At 47.0% G+C, this 14,022-nt stretch overlaps 1 protein-coding gene across 5 annotated transcripts in view; it reads right to left on the bottom strand.

Moving 5' to 3' along the window:
* The window catches only part of GAB2 (GRB2 associated binding protein 2), a 108,202-nt gene that overhangs the window by 21,132 nt on the left and 73,048 nt on the right, over positions 1-14,022 (bottom strand). The gene's annotated exons all lie outside the window — the stretch shown is intronic.

The raw sequence follows: 14,022 nt of genomic DNA, 5'->3' as shown, positions 1-14,022 counted from the left end.
CGGACAAGGAGGTGCTGCGCACAGGGTGATTTTTCACTGACTTCTGAATCGTGTCAAGATACAAAATCGATCTGTCTGCCACTCGTTCATTGCTGCTACATTTTTTTTCCTGGCGTTACTGCAAACTTCACCCGATGCAGAAAAAGTACATTAATAAAAGCCAAAAAGCGTGGCTCGACTCTTGTTGTTTGGTTTGTGCTAAACACAGAAAGAATCAATATTTAACATTGACATTAATGCTGGGGGATGAGAGCTTAGAACTCCAATTCCTATCTTCTTTGCATGGGCATTAAAGATCCCTCGGTGCTTTTCATGGGAGTAAATGGCTGTCTCGGTGTCCTTGGACAAAACAGTGCCTTGACCCTCATTCTTATTAAATATTTATGCCATAGCAGTGCAGACTGATCCCCATTGGAAAAAGAGTCTTAAGAGCTCTGTGAGTCCCAAACGTCAGTCCCAAATCAAGTGCTCTGAGATCAGCCAGTGTGGTAGAGTCCATACCCACGTTGCTACCAAAAACAGGGTGGCTGCACCCAAAGTGCCTCTCAGGAACAGCCCCTGGTCTTGCTGCCTCCTGAATCATAACCAGGAATTGCCCATGACATTGGGCTTTGGCCAAGACTCTTCCAAGGATGGTATGAGGATGGCAGGTTAGTTTTATGTCCCCATCCCAGCATGAAGGTCACCTCTGGGGACAACTGTGAACTGCGCTGGGTTGGGGTCCATCTGCCCTGAGCAGTCCTCCAACACTATCGCTGTGGGCTCTGCACTTGCCGTTGCATGGAAAAGCCGTGGCAGGCCAAAATACACTCAGGAGTCAGAAATTACAGTGACTTATTTGTGCCAACAGAGCCTAAGGGGAGAGATGGGGCTGCACAGAGGAGATGGTCCCCAGCACCACCCCAGGGCACAGAAAATTCAAATCACAACACTTTGAGGAGCCCAGTGAACCCCGCACTGCCAGGAGACCCTAATCTTTTCCAAAAAATCAGTCTGATTTGGGAAAACCAGAGAGCGCAGTGCAAAAGACGTGCTCATTGAAAGCAGGATGAATTACTCCACAGTCACTCCAACCACATAAAAGAAAACAGGGGACAAAGGGGAGAAGGTGGCAATGCCCGGTAAAAGCACGTTGCTTCCCTGGGGGAAGCCGCTCTATCGGCGTCCGCATTGATTTTCAAAATTAATTCCCAGCTCGCTTCCCACAGCGACCCGGCCACCGAGAGCATTAGCGAGAGCCAATTCAGGAGTCACGTACTCCATTAGGTCTGTGAGATGAACTCCGTAATAGCAGGTGAGAGATGGATTGCTTCACGGGGCTGGGAGGGTATTGCAAGTACTGGGAAGATAAATCCTGTGGCTGCAGAAGGGGACTGCCAAGATTTCTCTGTATTTTTTATGTTGTGGGGTTTTTTTGCACTAGAAGAAAGGGCAGCTCATGTGCCTAGGTCACATGCTGATGATGGGTCCTGCTGGGGGGCAGAAAGAGGGGTAAGAAAGGAAATCGAGGCAGAAAAATAGTATTTGATCACTCGTACATGCTAAAGGGAAAAGTCAAGACATTTGTGCTTTCACATTGGCCTGAAACAGAGACAGGGTAAGGCATACAAGGTGAATTACGAGCCAGAGGTCCCAAGGCCATTTCAACTCACCATGCTACAGTGCCCAACTCCCAAGCAATGAGGACCAACGCTCCTTTCCCATGTCCATGCAGGGCACTTAGTGAATAACCTCCGGGGCGTCCCATCCAGACGCCTCCAGGTGTCAGTCCCGCCCGCATCGTGACCGAAGATGCTCAACTCAATCCGACCGTGAGCCAAAAAGAATGATATTTCTCCATCCCTCACAGCCATCCACCTCGGGGTCGTGGATAACCCCATGGCCCTCCTTCATTCGACAGCGTAGACGTAGCCTCCAAATCCCTTGGCTTTATGTTGAGAACTTGAGTTTATGTTGAGGGAATGTGTCAAATACAGCCAAGGAGGGATAAGATCCTGTTCCAGTTCCTATTGCCATTCCCAGGAGGGAAGAGTTAAGGTTATGTTGTGGGGCCATGTGGGAAGTTTCAACTTAACCCCATATTTCCTGGCTGGTTCTCCTCTGAGTTCGGGGAACTGGACTCTCACGGTCTGGAAAAGGCGGCGTTGGACACCCACAACTTAAAATTTGATGTCAGCAGCACGATTTGCATGCATACATCTCACTGGGCTCATGCTACAGCTGTTGCGCTGGTCCCTGTGAGAAAGCGAGCCAGAGGCTTGGTGGGGACGAGCCAGCACAACCCTGCAAAACCCCACAGTGCCAGGTGGACTTTGGTCGGCCAAAGGCTCAGCACTCACTAGTCCAGGTTAAGATGTGCCTTTTTGGCCATGTGTTGCAGCAAAGGGGGAAAAAAACCTCCTTGCAACTCCATCCCCGAAGAAAAATACGCAGCTGCGAGCACGGCCGGCAACGGGACCAACTAGGCTGGGAGCCAGGAATTTTTCATGAATGTTTTCAATCCCCCAAAGCAATATTTCCCTCCTTGCTGACAGCTCTGAATTCCCTTGCTCAGAGCGCTCGACTATTGCTGTGTGCACATAGCTTCACACAATGTTCCTGGGCTTATCTGAGTGAAATAATTACGTAGCCTCTTTTGGAAATTGTTGCTCAGAACAGCCTTTTTCACTGGAGCTGCGATGTCAGCTTTCCCCTGCTGGTGGCAGAGGCTGGGACTACAACTCCCTGTATCCCATGGACTTGAAATGACGCCCCTGGGAAGGCATTGATTTTTGCATGTACCTAAACTCCTGCACTCCCGTTGAAGTTCACAGCAAAGGTTCCAGGTTTGATTGGCACCCCTGAGCGGCACAAAATTCCCCATGATGCCCACACCGCGCTGGCAAAGGTGAGCTGGTCCAAGGGGCCTCGCAGATAAGGGCTCCTCAGATCTGCCCTGGCAAATGAGGTCATGAAACACCTTAGACGATGCTGCTGACCTTCTGCCAGTTAAAAATTATGGCCGAGGAGATTTTTTTCAGGAGGGAATGGTAGAAATCTACTAGAAATAATCCCTAGGAGGGCGTGGGGCGGAGTGTGCACATGCACTATCATCTTCCCCACTCTTTGGAGCAGCTCTGTCATTTATCAGCGAAAAAAGGGGGAACCTTCTCCCGTGTGACTCTACCTGCACCTCTGCTTTCACTGCCAGCTCACTCCTCGAGCACAAATACAAAAAAATAATTAAAAAAAGACAAACAACCCTACCAAAACAAGCCTTCCGCGTGCTTCTCCTGGCAGGGAGAGAACAAACAACATGTCCAATGGATGAGTCACCATGCCACTGTGCTGCCAGGAGGCCCTGGGATGCCATGAGGATGAGCATGGCACCCGAGGAAGGTTTATTTACTGAGCTTTCCCTATCGCCTCCGAGTTGGATGGCATTCGGAAAAGCTGTTGTCAGTCTGAGGACGCCTTGGCGGGTCGCCTGCTAAAGGTTTCCTCCAGCAGGTTAGTGGGAAAGGGCATCTGATTTGGATAACTTCCCCTCTCTGGTTTCCATCAGGGTGGGGAGCTGCGTGCAAGGACACAGGTACCCTAATATTCGGGTGTTGCCTGAATTTTGGGTGCCAAGCAGGGGGAGTGGAGCTCCCCAAAAGTGAGGATGGGGCACAGCTGCATCCTCCACTGCAGAGGAGCTGAAGGGTAGGGACAAAAGCAACATCAGGCTTTTGAGATTTTCCTTTCCAGTTTCTGCTGCTTATTTCCATCTGCTTTGAGAAACCGGTCAAGACAGAGTGGCCAAGGGAAAGGAGGAACATCACTGCTTTACAGACAGGGATTTGCTTCACAGAGGGCTAAAGGCGTGGTTTCTCTTACTCAGTTTCAGCCATCTAAATGATACTTAGCCTAAGCTGGTCCCCTTAGGTTTCCTCTACTGACAACAGTGAAATCCCCCAATTATTTAAGCATCCGACCCAGGATGGGGAGAACTACCCAAGAAAGAGTTGATGGGAGAGACAGCGTGACAAAGATGAGTGGCAATAAATAACTTTGTCTCTGCCCATTAGTGTAAGCGTTCTGCTTGCATTTGTATGAAACAACTAAAAAATAATGGTAATGTAGGAGCATTTGCCTTGGAAAAGCATGGGAACCAGAGGGAAAAATCACAGCGCTGGAGAGTGAGTGAGCGAGAAAAGAGGGAAAGGAGCCAAGTCAGATCATCCTGACCTCAAAGCATTATATATCTCAGTTATTTTAACAGCAATCAATTCGTTGAAGGACGAAGGGGCAGAAGGGAGAGAGACCACAATAGAAACAATGCAATGCTTCTCCCTGGAGAACACAGGTTTGCTTCTGTGAGATGAGGCTGTGCCCAAAATCCCATTCCTGCCCTGGGAAACACCTGTTGGCGGCAGCGACCCAGCTCTGTACCATATCAGCATGCCCTGCACATGGCGGCTACCCTTTAAAGAGCAAATCTGCCGCTCGATTGTGGAGCTCAACCTTTCGTGTCAATATTTGGAGGTCTAACATTTGGCCAGATGGGGATGCCTGGCGTGCATCTATTTATTTTTGTTATAAGGGCTTCAGTGCTGGAGATAAAAGCAGATGAACGTGGATGTTCGCAGCCCTGGCTTACGCGCAACCTTGAGCATCCCACCTGGGACACCCTTATCTGAGAGCCCTGGAGTGGGACAATGACCTACAGCTGGGGATGAAGGACAATCCCAGGGCAGCAGCACGGGCTGGGACAGGCTTCATTTGCTCCACAGAAGTAACTCGTCTCCGACCCTCTGCTTCATGAATCATCATCTCTGACATTGCAAAACCAATTTGATGATGAATTAAATGGGAAAAAGAAAAAGAAAAAAAAAAAAGGCTGGAACAGAGGGAAAGGGCAAAGATGGTAGGCTCTAACTGTATAAAACACAAAGTGGTCTCAAGGGGGGATATTTTTGCCTTTTTCAGGGTAGGGGTAAGGTGGCAAAACCAATGCAATGGGGATGTGCAGAATTAGCTGCTTTCTGGGGGTGGCATATGTGATTCCCGCAGAGGCCAGGGGCATCCTTACTAAATCTGGCTGGAGGTATGAGCAGTCTGTGGAGCCCAGTGCTGCAGGATAGGGCTGAAGCTGTTGAAAGCTAAGAGGTATTGAAAGAGATGACACATTTATATGAGAAAAGGTTTTTTTCTCCTGCCAGAGGAAGCCTCATGACAGCCCAGCATCAAACCAGCTTTCTCACTGTGTGAAATGAAGCTCCACCATCCTGTTTTGGAGATTGCATTGGTTATTATGACTGGTTATTATTATTTATGATGATGATTAGTGATTTTGGCATTTCCTAACCGGGCTTTCCGTTGGACATCATGCCAACAAAGTCTTCATGCAATGCCATGGTCCAACATGCCACCAATGAAGAGGGTGAAAGCCCAGAAGCTGGTGCACCATTGACTTTGCATCCCCTAGCCCAGGAAAAAATTGCTTTTAGGTCCTGAACAAATTTATTCTTGTCTTCCTCATTGTTCACTGCAAGTAGTATGTGGGTGCCTTTCCTTGCTTAAGCAAACATGGGTTCATGCCTCACTTAGCAGGGATGGAGAAGGAGAAAGGATGATTCCAAGCATAATCCCAACCCGGATTTCTTAACGGCTCACTTTAAATTTTATAGACCTTTTTATGGCAACAGGAGCGTAGGCCTTTAATGCTCCAGGAGAGCAAAGGAAAACTTTCGCTAGGAGGAAATGTGAACTCATTTTACTTATGCATGATTTAGGACCATTTCTATTCAAGGGAGTGCACGAAAGGCCCAAATATTTGCACTTTGTATTATAGAAGAACTGCCATTCCCGGCTCTTTACAGAAGTAATTTATTTCGATCTCTCCTTACCTTGGGGGAGAAACATTGTAAGTCCTGGTTTGCTGGGGAGTCAATAAAACAGCAGCACTGTTAAGGGTCTGCTTCGCCATGGCTCAGTAAGGCAGCAATGGGGAAAGGAAGAGCTTCCCCAAATTTCTCCTCTCAGAGCCCCCTTCTTCATGGGTGCACTTGCACCCATGCTCAGGACCAGACCGCAGGAGTCTGGCCCCGTTTTTCTCTCCTCTATCTGGGATTAATGTTATTTTTTTGCTTGCTGGGTGTATTTTAGCCAATGGGTTAAAAGGAAAGGGAGGTGCGTGCTGCACAGGGGGCAGGGGGGAAGATGGGGACAGGGGGTTGTGGTAGAGCCCCAGATTTTTCAGGTGAGCCTGGCATGCTCAGACGGGGCAATATCAGCTGCATCAACTGCAAAAGCTGAAAGAGGAGACAAAAGAAGTCATTAACCCTCACGGCTGCAATACTGCATCCCTGAACCAGTGAGCAAAGCGGCCTGGTGGTCAGTGCAAGCAAGGGTCAGTTCATCCCCAGAAAACATACCCTTAGGGATGGAGACTCAAAAAAAAAAAAAAAAAGTTTGGTTTGTTTTTTTTCTTGCTGGAAGTTCAGCTCTCACTTTTCCATCTCTGCAGCCTTTACTCTCAAAACAATCCTCTCTGCAAAAAGTTTTCCATGCAATTTTTTTTCATTTAGGTGTATGGGCATACCCTGTCCACATAACAGAATCTTCTAAAGAAGTCCTGAAGGGAAAACCATTCCTAAGCTGTTGAAGGGAAAATGCAAGAAGAAAAGTCTCTGCAAATGATGGGAGGATTGCACCTTGCACAGCCACTCTCTAGCTTGGCTCTGCCACACCAGCACTCCAGCAAAAACACAAACAGCTCAAAAAGCTGCCCTGGATCTCTCTACCCGTCATTAAAAACCTGAGTCCTGCCCATTAGGCAGTCTATTAACAGTGCTCAGTGGAAGCAGAGAAAGAAAAGGTCCCTTCCAGGAAGCATTTCTCATTGCCATGAGGTTAAAAATGTCTGTGACCCCCAAAGCTTTATGCATTCAGAAATTATGAGTTCACTTGCAGTAAAAGTCTTCAGTATCAGCTAAAACCTGGAGTTTTTTTCTCCTCCTCTTCTTTTAAGATGCAATGATGGCAAAAGGACTTGGAATTTATTCCCTACACATCACCATAATCAAATAATATGCTAATGCTATTAGCATGGGACCTTGCAACGCAAATGACTTAGAATCATATTCTCTTTCAAAATACTAGAGTTTCATTTAAATTGGTCTCCACAGCAACAGGAAATGAACTGGAATAATGTCAGATGAAAATCTTCATGGCTGGGCATGGCAAACGAGGAATTTCACAGCAGGGATTGAGGGGAGAACCATGAAGACAGCTTGAGCCCACCAGGGTTGGTGGGCTTGTGCCAGTCATCTTCCACCCAACCAGTTATCAGCTGCGGTAACAAACGCAAGGACAAAATGAACCTGCATGTCCAGGAGGACCTCAAAGCATCCTGATGGAAAAAGGGTGAGTAGACATGAGGTTCATGTAGACCTGAAGCCAGAGGAGGCTTTCTTGGCCCTCCTCCCCGCAGATACTTTCTAAGTGTCCCCAGGGGAGATGCCTATGGCAACTGGTTTAATTCATGCTACATCAGTTCTCATCCATTAAACTCAAACCTGGCTTTTTGCAAATGGTCTGAGGGAACATAGAACCTGATCACGGGCCAGACTCCCTTATCTTAGGGTTGTACAAGCACAGACCAGGAACAAGGTGTTTGCTGCTGGCTTCCCTCCATTAAAACAGGAGATGCTGCTCCTTCCTTCATCTCATCTGCTCTGCTTACAAGCTCGCCACGATGGCCACTGTCTCCCGTGAGGATCTAGGGTGGGAAGGACCTGCAGCATCCTCTGGCCAGTGCCTACCAGCTGATCGCATGGTTTCATCCCATTGAAAACACTCCCCAAACCCATTTGAAAATGAACTGAGCTTTGCAATGCCATGGCTGGAAAGCTACTGGTTAGAAACCAGCTCTAATTTCCCATGAAAATGTTTTCCCAGCTGCTCCGCTCATCTTCCCTGCACTTGTTTCACTCTGTGGTCACCGTTACGTCAGTGGGCATGGTGCGATCCTCATCCTGGTTGGGGCTTCTCAGCGTTCCCCTAATAAAACAAGTATTAGCAATGCAGCCCACAAAAATGTCTTTGAAAGCAATGTCAGAAAGTGGGAGGTGTCTCACTTGAGAATGGCTAAGAGTTCAAGCAATGAAAAGAAAACAACCCCGACCAGTCTCTCCGTTCTGTTTGTAATTATCTGGGCTCCGGTGAGTGTTAAAACATCTGTACTGGTTTGGCAGGGACTGGGGTCCGTGGCTTGTGCCAAAGGCAAGAACTGGCGTGGGTTGAAAGCAGCACAGCAATACATTACTGTGGTATTCATGCTCCAAAACGCAGGGCTGGCAGGCTCTCCTGCAAGCGCTTTTGGGTTAGGGTCAGCCCCAGCCCTGTCCCTGTCCCCACGTCCCCCATCCACCATGGCTCGTACCCCTCCAGGATCATCCCAAGGAAGACATGAAGGTGGTTAAAGGAGATGCAGGCTGGGCTAGAGTTCTGGATCCTGCTGGGTTTGACATCCCACTGGACTTTGGTCACGATCAGTTCAGCTCCATGTTACGCTCTTGCATTTCTTATATCTGTGCACGACTGTTTCCACCTGGACACCCTCCATCTCCCCATCACGTCTGGTTGCAGACAAGCAAATCTCTCCCCACTGGATATTTCTGCACTGAGCAGCGGGGCAAGCTCCCAGCATGGATGTTGCTGTTTGAACCTTGTGCACTAAAGCATGGGCTGGTTTTGTGGTTATTTTTAACACACAGCAGCAGCAGAGCTGGGTTTAGTGGGGCAACAGAGCGTAATGCAGAGCTTGGTCCTCAGGAGACTCAGGCAAGGCAGATTTATCACAATCTCCTTGAGCGTAGTATTTTTGGATTTTGGCATTCCTCATTCCCTGACTCAGGAACAAAACATTCTCCGGCATCCAAAGACTGGAGCAAACCCTCTCTCCCCTGATGCTCTCTCATGGGTTGTGAACCATCCCATGGGCTTATTCAACAGCTCCTCACCCTCTTCTTCCTCACTCAGATGCGGCTCGCAAAGTGTGGTGAGCCCATCCTTAAAACCCTGAAGAGCCAGATTACATTATCTGCGGCTCTGCAGCTGTGCCCATCCTTGCACACACCACAGATGGTACCAGCACCCACACCAAAATCCACATCTTCTTGCCCGGTGCATTGCCCATGCTTCACGCTTGGCTGAGGGCCAATTGAAAATGTTCTGACATCCTCCAGCTGGAAAATGCCATTTAATCAAAATAGGAGCTTGCCAAAGGATTGCTTGCAGCCAGAAATTACAAGAAACCTTTAGAGGATAAAAGTGAATTTTAAGTAAAAGAGGAGAAGGTCAAAGTGTTTCAATTCTTTCTCATCAGAGTGGATCGTTTTTTGGGGGTGGAATGCCCTTCTTCAACCAAAGATCTTCATCATGTGCTTTTTAGATGTGAAAGCGCAATTCTGAGAGAAACTCTTGATTTTTTTTTTTATAAATTCATTCAAATTCAGAGTGAAAAGGTGTGAATCAAAATCAATGCTGAAAGCGGATGAAAATGGATTCCAGTGAGAGTGAAAATGAACATGCTGAATTTTTACCACCTCTGAAGTGGAGTTTGTGATGGGCTTGTCACCTGCTCTGCTCGCTGCAAGGGCAGCATTCCCCCAGCATCAGCTTGCTCAGACTCCATATGTGCCACCTCTGGGAACTCTTCCTTCCTCACAGGAATGGGATTTTTTTTCTTCTAATTACCTAGATGACCCATGTCCAGACTTGGTGTATTTGGCTGCTGAAACAGATCTGGATGAAAGCCAACACTTGGTGCCCCTCTCATCACTATCACAGAGTCCTTCACCCATAGGATGAAAAGTGGTTGTAACAAATATGCATTGGATCCGTTTCTCTCCGCAGATGCTGCGAGGAATAAGCCATGATATAATGGATTTTGGCTACGACCACAGGAATGCAGGAATTACCAGGACCAGACCGGACCATAAACCAGCCTGCTCCAGCTTTCCATCTCCAAATGCTTTGTAGACATGAGAACTTCACAGGGATCACTCATGCAGCAATGCACCCACAAGGAAAACTGATTTGTGCCTCACTTCATCATTTATAAACATTATTAAAGCAAATATTTTAACTTATCTAATACAACTAAGGGCATTCTTGCACTCAGGGCAATATTAATTCTTTAAGCCACTTTATCTGTAAAACAAACCACTCTGTGTCATACAGGTCTGTGAATACAGGGTTGGTCTTCCCTTCAAACTGCACCAGGAGACACCAGACAGTAGCATGTGTTCTCATTAACGAGATATGTCAGTGGATTTTTTTTTTACTGCAAGAAGCACTGTTTGTCCAGGGCTAGGAAATCATGGACTTATCTGCATAAAAACATTAGTGGCAGGCAGAGGATAGGGTGGTCCTTCCAGCAACATGCCAAAGAAATTAAAAGCATTTGCATTTCTTCTTAAAGGTAGCAGAAATAGTGGAAGTGAGTTTCTGGAGCATCACAGAAAAGCCAGCAGGATCTCAGACCCCCAGAAGGAGTTATGTTGATGCCAAAGAACAGATATAATGGTATTTAAAACCTATATTAAAGCTGTAAAAGTTAGAATGAGCTTCAAGTGAAAATCACAAATCTACCCCTTTTTTAGACTCATGGAATGAAGTTTGGGTATGAGGAAAAGCCATGGGTGTCAAGAAACTGGGTTTGAGATACTTAAAAAAACCCAAAAATGTAAAGACTGAAGAGACACCACAGTGCTCTCCAGGAAAGACAAAGTCTTCTGCTTTATCAGGAATTTTTTTCAGACAACTCTCAAGAGAGGAAGGCAACATTTTCACCTGGGAGATCATGTTTTGACCAGGTTTTGACCCTAACACTAATCATCAAAGCAACCATCAACTAGCAAAAAGACTCATCACAGAATTTATGGATTACAAGTGGGTATTTGAAAGACTTCATCATGACTCATTTGAGAGCAATGTGAACTGTTACAGCAAGCCAGCAAAAATAATTACCATCATAAAGGCTTTATATCAAGGTTGAGCCTGTACAAAGTATATGCAAGCTCCAGGGAATGGTTTACACAGATAGCAATGTCAAACAAGGTGGTGCTTGGCAGGGCAGGTGATCTGCCCTGAGATAAAGGTGAGGTTGGAGCCTCAGGCAGTGCAATAGCCATTTACTACACTTTTACACGTGATGAAGTATTTGCAAGTGCCTGAGTGCCCAGACGCTGGCCCAACACTTCAAAAAGAGGATTCGTTGTCAGTTATGAAAAAAAAAAAAAAATAGCAAATGCAATCAGTCACTCAACTCCAGCTTACTTCAAAAGCAATGGCATACGCGAATAGGGGCAGTTTATGTATTTGGCAGTAAAATGATGGAAGGCAATCGTACCAAAAATTGGCAAGGAGCAGCTGTGTTGGCCAGGATGGGATTTGGTCATGTGGAGCTGAAAGAACACATGATGAAATTTTTGAGGTGAAATGTTATTTTCCATCCTAATAAACAGATATAAAGGGTGGCAATCAATCAAAGGTGCAAACGAGTCAGACACATTCTTCAGCATGTGACAATGACCCAGTAAGCATGAAAAGAAGCTGAATCCCCAGTAAAGGCTGACACTTGCCAGAGCTTCACCACCCGCCATGGAGCGGCTGGAGTACAATGAGGGACATCACACAGAGCAAAAAGGATAAGAAAACATGAGTCTGGACTTACCCAGAGCCAAGGGGTATCAGACAATACACTGTGATATGGACTCAGATGAGGCAATGTCTCATCTCTTGCTCTGCCCTCCCACCTTCCTGGTGATGCAGACAGGGAACTACTCCAGTTTCACCTGCTGGGATTGCTGAGGTATCTCAGCTCCTCACCATACTCCGAAGCCTGATATTGCCCTGCAGTGTAAGCTCATAAAAAACACAGAATCACAGAATATTTGGGTTGGAAAGGACCTCTGGAGATGGTCTAGTCCAACTCTGTGCTCAAAGCAGGGGCAGCTACACCAGCTCAGAACTGTGTCCAGTTGGGGTTTGAGTCTCTCCAAGGATAGAGACTCAAGCTGGGGTGTTTTTTCATGCTTAACTGTAAGTATTTGCCTCATACTCTGTCGCTTAAAGCAATCATAAGCATGGACCAACAATTAAGCTGTTCCTTGAATGCCTGGTGGAAACTGTAACCCCCTCCTCGGTCTGACTCTCAGAGAGAGAAGAAGCAGGCTGAGAGCAAGGGGGGAACAGGAGAGATAACGACATCTCATTTTCCTGCACAGTCTCATTTTTCATCAAGTTTTTCAGGACCTGTGGCCAAGTGTCCCTTTTAAGACCGTTCTTAGCTTGGAGGGAGCAGGTACCATCACCGAGCTACCTCTGGCAGCAAATGGCTACAGGAAGAAGAAAAGATGCACCAACATGTCTATGCTGTGCCCTGATGATGAATCCCTTTGAGCAGAGGCTGCCTTTATGCTCAGAGCTTGTGCAACACCTGTATGCACCAGCAGAAAACTGGTTTCTTGGCTACATCTACACCATGAGGGACCCTGAGAGATGTTCTCAGCCTTCCCAGAGGGAGCCAGGATGTGGCCAGGGCATACATGTGGACATGGGCATCCCTGGATCGGGTGTAACCTCACAGTCCAAGTAATAAATTGCCGACACTACAGCTCTGACATTGTACCACCCTAAATAATGCAGAAGTATGTTTGAGAAGCAGGCAGTAATTATAACTGAAGCATAGAAACCATCTAGGGAAGAAGTGTTATCTTTACAGATAAAATCAGTAATAAATGCTACTGCATTCATAAATAAAAATCAGTCTGGAAACAAACCCTGAGTGGTGTCATGGAAAGTTCACAGCAATCGACAGCTTCATGGCTCCTTCCTGCTCCATGTGCCTTCACTCAAAGGCTTTAAAGGCTTTAGAAAGCTTTCCCTTTACTCAGGCTCCATTTTAATTGGAAATATAGAGCAATACAAACCAGTAAACAAACAGGCATTGGGGTCTCGGAAATGAGAGTCTAAATCTGTCCTGGCTTTTATCAGGTTTTATAAAGCAGTGCTCAGAGCGTATAAGCCATGGCCCCTGTCAAAGGTTTGGAGGGAACAATGTGAAATATACGGAGGGAAGAAAAGTAGAAATATGTTGGCTTGGGGGGGAAAAAGAGTCACGCTGTGAAAAACTGCCTGAAATTATCCACCATGAAGGTCACTGTGATTTTCTCCTTTGTCTTCCAACTTGCTCACACACACACGTTTTGGAGTCCTGTGTCCATCGCATTTCCCAGCCTGGCCCCTACGTGCTGGGTATTGCCCGCAGATCTGCATCATGTCCCGACGCCTGAGCAACTTTGCAGACATGGGATACAGCTCCATGAACCCCAACGTGGCACGGCTGGGGCACATGGGCTAAACCAGTCCCAGGACCCCTCTGGGAAATATAAATGCAGGCGAATCTGACTGCAAGTTTCCTCCCAGCTGGCCGACACCCAAAATGCCTCCCTCCCTCCCTCGATTTTGCTCAGACAGTGCTGCTTTGCCGGTCGCTTTGCTCCAAGCCCATCAGCTGTTTTTGTTTCCAAAGGCTTTGCGTGGTTTTGCTTTTTGATGCGATGCTGATACTGTCTGCCACACTCATTTTTCCACGGTCAGTAAGTCATCCTAAAAATTCCTCAGCTCCCATTAAACTAATGGGGCTGACCTGACACGCACAGGGCTCGTAGCGATAAAAGCCAATTATAAAACAAAGAATTATTTTAAATGGGTTTCTGATTCTGGGTACCTGGCCCAGGAGACAGGCTCAGGCAGGGCTGAGAGGTATGAATGCAGCCGGCCAGTCTCTGCTGGGAAACCTGGGCTGGAAAGGCTGGGCAATGCTTTTTGCTTTAAAAAAACCCCAAACCTCTTGAACTTCACATTTCTTCCTTCCCTCCCAGCTCAAATCCCAGCTCTAAGCTCAGCAAACCCAGTGGGACTTTGGCCAGGAAAGTGCAGGATTTTCCCCAAGGCCCTAGCTCCATATTTATCTTCAGAAGAGGCTGG

Source organism: Haliaeetus albicilla, chromosome 20, assembly GCF_947461875.1.
Source record: "Haliaeetus albicilla chromosome 20, bHalAlb1.1, whole genome shotgun sequence".
NCBI classification, from domain to species: Eukaryota; Metazoa; Chordata; class Aves; order Accipitriformes; family Accipitridae; genus Haliaeetus; species Haliaeetus albicilla.
Note: the sequence above shows the minus strand (reverse complement) of the source record. Positions and strands in the feature narration are given on the sequence as shown.